The sequence below is a fragment of the Schistocerca serialis genome, chromosome 9 (assembly GCF_023864345.2).
Source record: "Schistocerca serialis cubense isolate TAMUIC-IGC-003099 chromosome 9, iqSchSeri2.2, whole genome shotgun sequence".
NCBI classification, from domain to species: Eukaryota; Metazoa; Arthropoda; class Insecta; order Orthoptera; family Acrididae; genus Schistocerca; species Schistocerca serialis.
In genome coordinates, this window is record NC_064646.1 from 384,904,909 (window position 1) to 384,918,265 (window position 13,357).

The window sequence follows — 13,357 nt, forward strand, 5'->3', positions numbered from 1 at the left end:
TATTGTTCGCGCGTTACGAGGATGATCGTTACAATTTTTTGTCGTACATAGTGACACGCAGTGAAACATGGGTTCATCACTTCGAAACGAAACAAAACGGCAAGCCATGGAGTGGCACCACACCACCTCTTCTCCGAAGAAAAAGTTGAAAACCACACCCTGATTTATGGCGACGGTCTTCTAGGACTCTGAAGGGGTTGACTTCTTAAGTAATAGAACCCAGTACGTTGTCCTCGATGGTGAGTGTTCATCGGAGGTGAGGGTATCATCTGGAGTGCCCCAGGAAATTTGGTAGGTCCGCTGTTGTTTTCTATCTACATAAATGATCTTTTGGATAGGGTGGATAGCAATGTGCGGCTGTTTGCTGATGATGCTGTGGTGTACGGGAAGGTGTCGTCATTGAGTGACAGTAGGAGGATACAAGATGACTTGGACAGGATTTGATTGGTGTAAAGAATGACAGCTAACTCTAAATATAGATAAGTGTAAATTAATGCAGATGAATAGGAAAAAGAATCCCATAATGTTTGAACACTCCATTAGTAGTGTAGCGCTTGACACAGTCACGAAGATTAAATATTTGGGCGTAACATTGCAGAGCGATTTGAAGTGGGACAAGCATGTAATGGCAGTTGTGGGGAAGGCGAATAGTCGTCTTCGGTTCATTGGTTGAATTTTGGGAAAATGTGGTTCACCTGTAAAGGAGACCGCTTATAAAATACTAATACGACCTATTCTTGAGTACTGCTTGAGCGTTCGGGATCCCTATCAGGTCGGATTGAGGGAGGACATAGAAGCAATTCCGAGGCGGGCTGCTAGATTTGTTACTGGTAGGTTTGATCATCACGCGAGTGTTACGGAAATGCTTCAGGAACTCGGGTGGGAGTCTCTGATGGAAAGGAGGCGTTCTTTTCGTGAATCGCTACTGAGGAAATTTAGAGAACCAGCATCTGAGGCTGATTGTAGTACAATTTTACGGCCGCGAACTTATACTTCGCGGAAAGACCACAAAGATAAGATAAGAGAGATTAGGGCGCGTACAGAGGCATATAGGCAGTCATTTTTCCCTCGTTCTGTTTGGGAGTGGAACAGGGAGAGAAGATGCTAGTTGTGGTACGAGGTACTCTCCGCCAAGCACCGTATGGGGGATTGCGGAGTATGTATTAGATGTAGATGTAGATGGGTTATACTGTTTGATGTCTTCCCTCATGTTGCAACGACCAACTCTGAAGTGTACTGCGCTAGCCTCAGGAAATTGAAGAAACAACTTCAGCGTGTTCGTCGTCACAAAAATGCAAACGAACTTCTCCTTCACCATGAGAGTGCAAGACCCCGCACAAGTCTGCGTATCCGAGAGGACCTCATAAAACTTCACTGAACTGTTCTTCCTCATCCGCCCTACAGCCCGGATCTCGCACATTCTGACATTTGTTTGGCCCAATGAAGGACGCACTCCGCGAGAACTGTACGTGGATGATGGAAAGGTTATTTATGAACCAAGACGTTGGGTCCAACGTCGGGCATACATGCTCTCCCAGTTAACGTGGCTTAAGGGCGTCTCATTGAACGGAGATTATGTTGAAAAGTAGGGTTTTGTAATCAGAAGTGTGGGGAATAATACGGTGTATTGGAATCCTGAACAAAACCAACCTGCTTTCAGAAAAAAACTCTGCTGCATTACTTATTGAAAGCCCTCGTAGACGTCCGTATTTTTCCCGTTTGGGAAACGTTTCACCTCGAAAATCACCCCGTCCGCATTCTGAAAACGACTACCGGGTAATAGTTTCTTCGTCCGAAGAAAGACCAAGAAGTCACTGCGTGCGTCGTAGGAAAATAAGGGAGCGGAGGGGGGGGGGGGGGGGGGGGGGAGTGAGAGGGAGTCGAAGAATTTGACTGCCCAAAGAAGCAGCAGGTGTGACTGTAACCAGTGTAGAACGAAATGAGACATTGTCGTGGACCAAAGGAAAATAAGAAAAAAGAACACCCACTTGAACAGCTTTCTGCAAGGCTTCGTCTCGACAGTCTACAGTATTCATGTCCGAAGATTTCGACAGTATGCTTCCCTGACCGTTTGCGCAAGACGAGCGTAATCTGTTAGCATCACACCATGCTAGCCCCAAAAACACTCAGTATCACTTTGCCCGACTATAGAAGGGAAACCAGCTGGTGTGGTCGAGCGGTTGTAGGTGTTTCAGTCCGGAACCGCGCTTCTGCTACGCTCGCAGGGCATGGATGTGTGTGATATCCTTAGGTTACGTTTAAATAGCTCTAAGTCTACGGGACTGATGACTTCAGATGTTAAGTCCCATAGTGCTTAGAACCATTTGAACCATAGTTGGGACTTCATCTTCTTCAGAATACTCCATTTAATCAAACGGCTGCGCCACGTTGTTTTGGCTTTTCTAGCGACGTGTCACGGTACTGTGGCGCGAAAATCTCCATACATGCATGCATGTACCTACAGAGAAACAAAAAATAATTTCGTAAATTTTTTCGATGAAGTAAATAAACTTTATTATTACCCCTTGAAAGGGCTCATGCTCAAGCTACAGATGTGAAGAGTCACAGTCACGGATTTGCAGTGAACCATGATCACATAAAACGAATCGGGAGTAAGGCAGATCCCAGACTGACATTCATTGGAAGAATGCGCAGGAATTGTAATCCGTCAGCAAAGGGATCAGCTTGCAAGGAGCTAGTTCGACCAGTACTAGAATGCTGGTCGTCAGTATGGGATCTCTGCAAGATAAGACTGACAGAGGAAACAGAGAAAATCCAAAGAAGAGCAGCACGTTTCGTTACAAGTTCATTTAGTAAGCGCGAAAGCGTCACGTAGATGCTCAGTCAACTCCAGTGGCAGACACTGCAACAGAGCCGTTCTGCGTCACGGTGTAGTTTGCTGTTGAGCTTCCGAGAGCGTACACTCCCTAGATGAGGCAGCCAATATATTGCTTCCTCCTATGCGTATCTCGTGATAAGACCTTGAAGAGAAAATCAGAGAGATTTGAACCCGCACGTAGACTTACCAGTGATCGTTCTTCCTGAGAAACATACGCGACTGGAACAGGAAAATGGGGGGTAACACTGTTCCATTGAGTTCCCTCTGCCACATGCCGTTAGGAGTATAAATGTAGATGTAGATATAGTGGGGGGGGACGTAATCAATAGTTCCTCCCCGCTCAAATGCATCGGTCTCTACTACGTTCCTGAGAGATGTATGGAAGGGTGTTGTACCATGGAACACTTACTGGACTTTCACCTTTAACAAATCCTGTAATAGATGTTTATTATATTTTCTTATTCCGCCTTTAAACGGTGGCGTTCATCTTTATACCCTGGAGTCCTTTTATGAAACTACAAAAATTACACCTAAAAATTAAGGTTTTCTCATACGTGAAAGCATTTTCCAAACCACAGCATGGTCATCTACCTAGGAACCAACATTCTACTGAAATTTAAAATCGTTGCAATCGGGAAAATTTTGTCAGTGTTGTATTTAATCGTCTGTATGTTGCATTGTTACTCTGTTACGTACCAATACTCAGTAAGTGAAATTAATTTCAGCAGAAGTATTATCAAGAACCAGTTACAAGTTAAATACATTTTGAAACAGAAACTACTGCAAACTAACATAAATTTTCATTTGCAAGACAGGTAAAATTGGCAACACTTTAACGAAACTCAGTTAATTTCTAAATATACAAGTTCCATGGTAAAAGACCTCCTTCTGATTCAAGGTACAAGAAGATGTACGACCGACGACGAATGGTTTGACCGTTCTCAGTTATATAACTAGTTTTAAAAATATACAGAATTTTACTTGCCTTAAAATTCTGTAATTCAAGAATTAACAGTATACTCCAAATGGCTTTAATGTATTATACAGCAGTTAAACATGTAGAAATCTAAATATTTACAAATTATGCAAAAAGACGACCTTATGTTTAGCGACAACAAGAACTGTAGATAATGGCTGAAACTGCTTCTGGCCGTCTCTAGTGCGTATTCCGTCATTTGGTTCCAAAATGGACCAGAAAACCTCACGTGTTCCTGGGTACTATCCTTCAGGTACAACTTTCTCCCTTGCTTCTCCCATTGTAGAAAGATATCCTGCTAAGTCTTGGTACACGCATCTTATTTAATTGTAACGTAATGGATCCAAAGCTCATTTTGAACGTGTTATTTATGGATACCTACTTCAGACGTTCCCCGAAAGGTGGATACGAAATCTTCGGACTGAATATTAGACAACAGCAACAACACATTATAACAGAACGTTGAGTTGTTCGGGTGGGTACGACAGAATGTTCTGTGATACTGTCATGCTGTTGTTATAGTCTTCAGTCTCAAGACCGCTTTGATGGAGCGCTCCATGCTATTCTATCCTTTGCAAGCCTCCTCACTTCCAAATAACTATGGCAACCCGAACCTGCGTACTGTACTCGTCTCTTGGTCTCCCCCCCCCCCCTTTCTCCACACACACACACACAAACACACACACACACACACACACACACAGAACGTCTCCTGTCAACCGATTCCTTCTTTGTTCTGTAGCACTGCCATTCTTTGGGTTATATGTCTCAGGATTGAATACTTATCGCCTCAGGCGAGCTTGCACAAGCATCGACCAATATCTTAGAAGGAACGCCTGTTCAGACTGATCGTAGGTTCAACAAGATCCAGACGTTTCTGCGACCTCAGCAAGGATTCCCGTTGCATTTAAGCTACTGCAAACTGAATCTTTTGGCGTTCGTTCCAAGTTTTAGACAAAATTCGTCTGACAGTCCGAATGAATACGACCGAGTGAGGACATTTCTTTTCAGGCGTAAAGAACTCAAACTCCCGATGCTTAAGAAAGCTTTCTTCCAAAAGCGTAGCTGTTAATGTTGGTGACGCCCCCACGGATTCGTATGAGCATTTTGCACGTGGGCTAATAGGCCCTGTATGGTTGGAGAAAGTTTACTCACACGGACTAACTACTGTGCAGCTTTTCCTCAGGCGCGCCAGCATAGGTCATCACCTCACGCAACAAACTTTTATCTATTTCTGCTTCTCACTTCAGTTCAGTGACCTATATAGTGCCGTTTTCACACCCGTCCTGGCAAGTCACGGTTCAGTGTTTGCCGTAACTAACGAAGCTCATTGTGAATGGCTTCGCCTGAGATTCCTGGTTCAGACATAACTTCCGCGCTAACAGACTACATCGCAGTATGAATGTCCTTTTCTGCTTTCTCTAGGATATCCGTATTCTTTTTGAAACCCTAGTCGTTAAAGGCTTTTGTAAACAGCGTCCTTTGAGCAGTGAGGTTATTGTTATCTTCTACTCCCTACTTTCAATCGTGATCTGAGCATCTTTTAGCGTCTGGTCATCCTCAGACTGGTTCTGCACTGAATCCAGTGCTTCGCGGCTAGCCTCTGCGGGGCTTGATAATTCTGTTTTGATTACTTCTGGATTTGTGGTTATTTGATAATTAATGGACTTGCCGACGCAGTGGAGCTTTTTATTCTTTCTAATGGATTATTATTTCGCGACCCCAGAAAATATTTCCGTCGTCTTAGTGGCTTGCTTCTCCGCAATACGATCAAATCTTTTCAATGATTCTGAATCGCAAGCAGTCATCATTGTGGCTAATCTTTCATATAAATCACTGGATGAGGTGACTGGCTAATGGTTTTGCGTAAACTTCCGCACTGAACTGCAGTTAAACATCGGTCTCCTCAAATAAATAATGGCATTTGCAGTCGCGGATTCCGATATATCAGGACCAGAGTCTGCATTCTTCATTGAAATGAAGTGAAATGAGCGTTTGGCGGCATTGATCGGGAGGCCCCTTGCGGGGCAGGTCCGGCCGCCTTGGTGCAGGTCTTATTACATTAGACGCCACATAGGGCGACCTGAGCGCCGGATGGGGATGAAATGATGATGAAGACAGTATAACACCGAGTCCCTGAGCGGAGAAAATCCTCGATCCAGCCGAGAATCAAACCCCGGCCCGTAGGAAGCCAATCCGTCAAGCTGACCACTCAGCTATCGGGGCAGACTGCATTCTTCATTGTCTGATCGGCAATGTAGCTGCTAATCAGCATTGCCTGGTTTTCAGTTTCGGGCTCCGTGCCCATATTTTGCGCTTTTCTAGGTTTTGTCATCATTGAATGCATAAAAATACTATAACATTCATAGAAATAGTTGTCTACAAATTCACACAGAAACAGAGTCTATAATTACGTGATACAGTTATTATTAAGCAAGGCAGAGAAGCCAGAAGGATGCCAACGTAACAGAACATACGACTGCCCAACTAACACCTCTTGCAGACGCACAGCGTGAAAGATGCAATTTCTGAAAACTTTAATTAATAACATACATAATTATTGCATAATTAAAATCGCCCTTAAAATTCATAACGGGTCATTCTTTAAGTGTCTGAAAAGTGTCGAACTTGTGAAACAAGCGAAGGGCGATGGTATCCCTCATCTTTTGAACAGCGTCGTGATAGCAAAAAAATTGTTCTTATTCAGTAACCAGTACACCTTTTAATTAAATTACTTCCAGACAAATATCTTAATTTTTTTCTTTTTTTACAGTCATTTATTTCCTGGTTTGTCCTCGTACATTTGACATGAAACAGAACTAAGATAATTTATAATATACATACAAAACGCATTTTCGTCGTCCCATGCTGGGCCTCCACGTTTTCTGAAGCAGTGAAAGTTTTCAGAGAGGCGATTTAACTGAATTAAATGACATTTATGTAACAGATGCAGAGAACAGCCGCCGCAAGAGGACAACACTTCACTTGGTGGATAGTGAATGTGTTACCGCACGAGGTTCCTGTTTCGAAAAGAAAGTACATATTTCCTGCCGTTGAATTCTGAAAAATAGTGAATGAACACATATTGAAGCACAACACTAGTTTAATCTTATGTAAGGTCAACGAAAAATACGTACACGGCACACATTTGCAGAATAAAATTCTACCGCGCCCAGGCTACCCAAAGATAGACTGTGACAGATGTCAGTTAGCGATCAAAGACTGTCAATAATGAAAACATTTGAAAGATGAAACTACTTTTGCTGTAATTTGAAGAATTTTTCTACGTACAAAGGTTGGAACTTAAATAGTTGCAACTACTTATTCACAACCGATACAAAAGAGTTACATGATTGCACCTGTTACTGTCCTTCAAAGTAGTCACCAGCATTGTGTAGAACCCGTTGCCAGCGATGTGGAAGGTGTAGTGTACCGTTAGCAGAGCCTGTTCTGTTCAGATGCGAATGGAGCGGTCTAAAGTTATGGTGATTCTAGCTTACGACTGTGATGGTGTTATCCTATTGTATTACATTCCTCCATGGCAGACCATCAGTGCACAGTATTAGTGTTCGTTTTTGGAGCATCACCTGCGACCAGCTTTGCGAAAGAAGCGGTGACACTCTCTCCGCAACCCACCCATCATTTTGCACGACAATGCGCGGGCACATACAGCGCAAGCTGTGGCTGCTCTGTTCAGTAGATGGGACTGGGAAGTACTGTACCACCCATCATACTCCCCGGACTTAAGTCCTTGTGACTTGATTTGATTCCGAAGATGAAGGAACCACTTCGTGGCATTCGCTTCAGAACTGTTCCAGAGATTCAACAGGCAGTAGACGGCTCCATTCACACCATCTACAGAACAGGCTCTGCTAATAGCATACTACGCCTTCCACATCACTGGCAATGGGTTCTACACAATGCTGGTGACCACTTTGAAGGACAGTAACAGGTGCAGACATGTAACTCTTGGGTATCAGTTGTAAATAAATAGTTGCCACTATTTAAGTTCCAATCCTCATATTAAACTACTGAAGCAATTTTTATAAGTTCCTTAAACATAATTTATTCATGATTCAGTGCATTATCACAAAGTTTTATTGTGCTGTATGATTGCTGTCTTGAAATACGGGAAGGTGAATACCTATGAATACTGATAAACTGACAGTGCATAGTCTATGAAAAGCAAACTTTACTGTCAAAATTTAGTTATGGTCAGCAGTTATATTTTTTGTGAAACTAAAAGATCCAGAGTTGTAGTGAGTTGAAAATGTTGTTGTGAAATAAAAATATAAGGTCTACTTTCGCAATCTATGCCACCTATTAATCTATAATTATTGTTAAAAGGAAAGGCATACTTTAGGAGGATAAGTGCCAGGTCAAGTGAATATGAATATAATGTGATGCTTGAAAAATCAGTTGTAATCTAGTGTATTTCTTGTATACAAGTACATGGTGTGTTGTCATAAGTGAAGTATGAGAATTGTATACAGAATATAATTTGAGTATAGGTAATATGATGATCTTTATGAAACTATGGACATATCTGATGTTTTGATCATGTATTTTGAGGCTTATGTAATATTATGATGAGAGCTACAGAAATTTGTATTGTGATGTTTGTGATACACACTGCAATGATTATAGAGATTATGTCAATGCTAGGTTCAGGATGTGTTAGGGACTTCCTGCTGCTCTGTTTTATAATTTATGTTAATCTTGTTTATGACTGTACACTGAGAGAAATGTCTGTGGTGGGTTAGTGTTGTTTACATAAATTGAGTTTGAGCTGAAGCTATGTTCATGAGTTGCTGATAGTGTGACATATTTGTAGACTATGGATTGTGGATGAATGGACTACAGTGATGACATGGTGATGTAATGATTGAAACAAGTAGAATGATGCAGATGAAAGGACAATTGTAATGATCCAGCTAATTATAAGTAATTGGTACCAAAGTATAAATCAATTGAGATCTAACGATAAACAAGGAAGTGATTCTGAAGGAAAAATGATAATAATAATTCATACTATACCCCTGGTAAATATATTTGGTACAACATCGTGTGGTTAATGCTTAAAAACTGAATCTGGTGTAAGAATATTTCACCATCTGTACAGTATGTCCTTCAGACATCGGCTACAGGATGAAGCTAATCACACTGAATTTCAGATTTGTGTGAGTATTTATTTTACTGAAAGTCATTTCTATCCATGAGAAGTTTGAGGAAATATACTTATTGTCTTAATAAAACTCCAAGTACCATTTGTCATTGTACTTAGCTAATTATATTAAGCTAAAGTGTACACACATATTGAAAGTATATACATGGAAAGTTGTTGAGATGCTGAGTCACAGATATACACAACAAAATGACTGTCACAATATTAGCTTTCGACCAACAAAGCCTTTGTCAAAAACAGATGACACACACACATGCAAACATAACTCACACACACACATGTTACATGACTAAAGATTATATACAAGGAGAGTCACCTAACACTACCACTGGAAACACCTCCAAAACCCCAACAAAACACCAAATAACCAATTCCACAGACCGAAACTCAGGAGAGGGGCTGGTGGAATTGGTTAATAAAAACCATTGAGAAATGCATGGAAGTATGATTTTCAACACATACTTATGTTTTTTAATTGGAAACCTGTTATTTTTTGCACAACTGAAAATAGAAACAAATACTTAATCAATGTTGTTTCTTTCATTGTAAAATGTTAAGTACATCTGGAGTAATCTGTAATGTAAAGTTGATGCTTGAAAGCTCAGACGTTCAGTCAGGTGAGGTCACAAACAAGTACAGTACGGGTATGTTTACGAAGACTAATATGTTTAAGAGTTTTGCTGTCTCAGTGCCTGCATGCTGAATTAGTCCGAGTACTCACAATAACTATAGTACACTATGCAACTGCACATCTGTGATAGTGTATGGTACACAAGTAAGAACAGAAGTATGCACAGTAGGAACGTGAGAAGGTCGCAAGTACAACAGTGTGTGCAGTGTCGTAAGAAATGTGAAAATGGTTTATTCTGACACTGAAAAGGCAGAGGTGATACTCATCTGTGGCGAGTGTAGACAAAATGCACCTGCAGCCTGCAGGTTGTATGCAGGAAGCTGCCCAGACAGAGATCATTCAACGCACCCCACATTTTAAAACATCTACAAACAATTGTATGCAACAGATATGGTCGTAACACGCAAATGGGTCTGTAACAAACCCATCACAGGAGAAGCAGATGCAGTTGATGTGTTAGCTTCTGTTGCTATGAACCCACACATGGGATCATGTGACGTCACTAGAGGCAGTGCAATGGGTCAAAGCAGTGTAATGTGCATACTTCATCGTCACAAATTTCACCCGTATCATGTGTTGCTGCATCAGCAATTACATGGAGAAGACTTTAATAATCGAGTGAATATCTGTCAGTGGGCATTAACAGAGAATATGTTGCAGTTCTACCTGTTTACTGATGAAGCAGGTTTCACAAACCATGATGCAATGAATTGGCGAAACATGCATTATTGTTCCATGGACAATCCCCGCTGGCTTTGACAGAGCGACAGCGACTGTGGAATGTAAATGTATGGTGCAGGGTAATTGGCAACCATCTCATTGGTCCTCATTTCATTGAAGGCTGCAAAATACATTGAGTTTCCACAAAATTATCTGCGAACACTGCTAGAAAATGTCCCAGTGGAAACACATAGACATATGTGGTATCCACATGATGGTACTCCTGCACGTTCTGCAGTGAACACTAGGCTGATCCTTGACAGAATATCTGACGGGCGTTTCACAGGGCATGGTGGACACACAAATTGGCCAGCCTGTTCTCCTGATCTTACACCTTTAGACTTCTTTCTGTGGGATACGTTAAAGGAGAGCATATACTGTGATGGGCCTACAACCCCAGAGAATATGAAGCATCATATTGAGACAGCCTGTGACAACATTACACCAGATGTACTGCATCGTGTAAGACATTCATTACGTGGTAGATTGCAAATATGTGCAGCAAATGATGGCCACCACATTGACCATTTATTGGTCTGAAATGTCAGGACACACACTTTTACATTCTGTAATTGAAAACAAAAAACAAATTGGTAAGTTTAACTGTTGCTGTTGTTGTTTTGATCTTCAGTCCTGAGACTGGTTTGATGCAGCTCTCCATGCTACTCTATCCTGTGCAAGCTTTTTCATCTCCCAGTACTTACTGCAACCTACATTCTTCTACATTCTCATTTTAATGTACATCTTTGTCTAACAAATCAGAGCAGTACAGTATTCTCCAGAGAATAAGACTAATAAAAATGTTAGCATGTGAATGTAATGTGCTGGTCATGTCTCTTCTGTACCTTCATTGCATCACTGTTCTTTTCGTATCCCTAATTAATTTGGTTCTCTCCGATACACACAACTGAACTGCTGAGAAGTTACTCAAGCATCAATTTTATGTTGCGAATTACTCTGGATGTAATTAACATTTTACAACGTAATAAACAGCATTGATTAAGTATTTGTTTCTATTTTCAGTTGTGCTAAAAATAATAACAGGTTTACATTTAAAAAACATAAGCATGTGTTGAAAATCATACTTCCGTGCATTCTCAGTGGTTTATATTAACCATTATTACCAGCCCCTTTCCTCTATTTCTGTCTGTAGAATTGGTTATTCAGTGTTTGTTGTGGTTTGGGAGGTGTTTCCAGTGGTAATGTTAGGTGAGCCACACTGTGTGTGTGTGTGTGTGTGTCTCAGTTCCAATTATTTTATTATTACTATGTACCATGGGGTCTGCAGAAAAACTATAACTAGTGTACATCAGACTGAGAGGGGAGGGGCTGGAATTTGTAAATATTGCATTAAAATTATGATTTTTGATTATGTTAGTTAAAAATGAAACAGTTTGCATCCTCTGAAATTATTCTTTTTATAAGCAAGGACTTTCCATCATTTATTTGCACTTAGTATTTGTATTGCTGGAGTTCAACCTTCTTTAAAGTCACTATGATATGAACAATTCTTCCTTTCTTGTGCTATACATTTCTACTAAACTAATATTAGGCTGGACATAATTTCAGAAACTTCTACGTCAATCTGCTGAACAGATAAAAGGTTTTCAAATCTTATCCAGTGCAGTCCCCAGCAAACTGTCTTTCCGTCTCATCCTTTGCAATAAGTCTCACCTTACATGGGATTCTGGGCTACTTTTCCAGGCTTTCCCTATTTCCTAAACCTTGCTAATACTTTTTCTACAACCCTCTTATTTCCTCTTTGGCTGTTCTGCTAGAAACATGAAAACTAAGTTTCTTAAAAAAAATTTTGGAAGGTGAGGCATTGTCATTGGCTAATCACATTTTTCATTGGGTATTTTTTATTCCTAATTTCAAAAAGAGTTCTCAGGTATGTAATGATCAGAAATGGAACAGACCAGAATAAAAATGAATTTTTTCAAGGGACCAAATAACAGGTAAAGATATGGATGCATGAAACAATTTTATAAAGGTCAAATAAAGAAGGTAGCACTCTTAAGCAAACTGTTCAATGAATCAACACAGATAGATGCTTTGAAAACGAGTTTACCAATAAAAAATCAATGGGACTTGTTGTATGGGCCACATGGCACTGCAGATCACCTTTTACAATATGTGAAAAAACTAGATAGAATTATGGAGAAAAATGGAAGACAACACTACAACAATCACAGTCATTTACAAAAGGGAGATAATCAAAATTGGGGAAATGTTAATAACCACAGAAAGAACATAAGGGTTAGAATGGTAAAAACTTTTTCTCAGATAATCACAATAGTAACAATAATGGTAATGATTTTCATCCAAGGGGAGACTATGGAAATGATTGTAACAAAAGTGTGAATAGAAGTTGGCATTGACACGCTGACATAAAGAGACAAAATAATACAACTATTCAGGAACTAAAAAATACTAGCTTGCACTCCACTGTCAGTCTGCAAGATAGGGGCAAGTGAGTGATATAATAAACAGACCAACGGTAGTAAAAATAGAGGACATAAAGATTCATGTGAAGTAATTAGAAATTATTTGAAAAAGGTGTACTATTCTATCAACATAATGTCTGTTGAAAAAGAAGTATGTCAACCAGTTAAACCAAAGAACGCAGATAAGGTAAACAAACATACATATGTCAGTGAAAACATGAAAATTTTATGACTGGCTGGAAACTTTCACTTATCAGAAAATGGGCAAGTAATTAATTTGTATGATGATTTAGGAATTGAAACACTGTTGAAGGAATCAGGTAAGCATGTTGTGAGCACTGAGTTAATTGAAAATGATACTAATGTAATTGGGTGTACAAGCAATCTTTAAAAAGTAAAAGGAGATTTTGATGATGTTTGTGATAGTGTGATAGAATGACTCTTGTGGTGACTTAGTAATAGATGATGAACAAGAGAAGTATTTTCTCTATTTTATGGAGAAATTAGATGCAATGGTAATCGATAATGATATTAGCAGTTGTCGGAATGTTATGAAGAT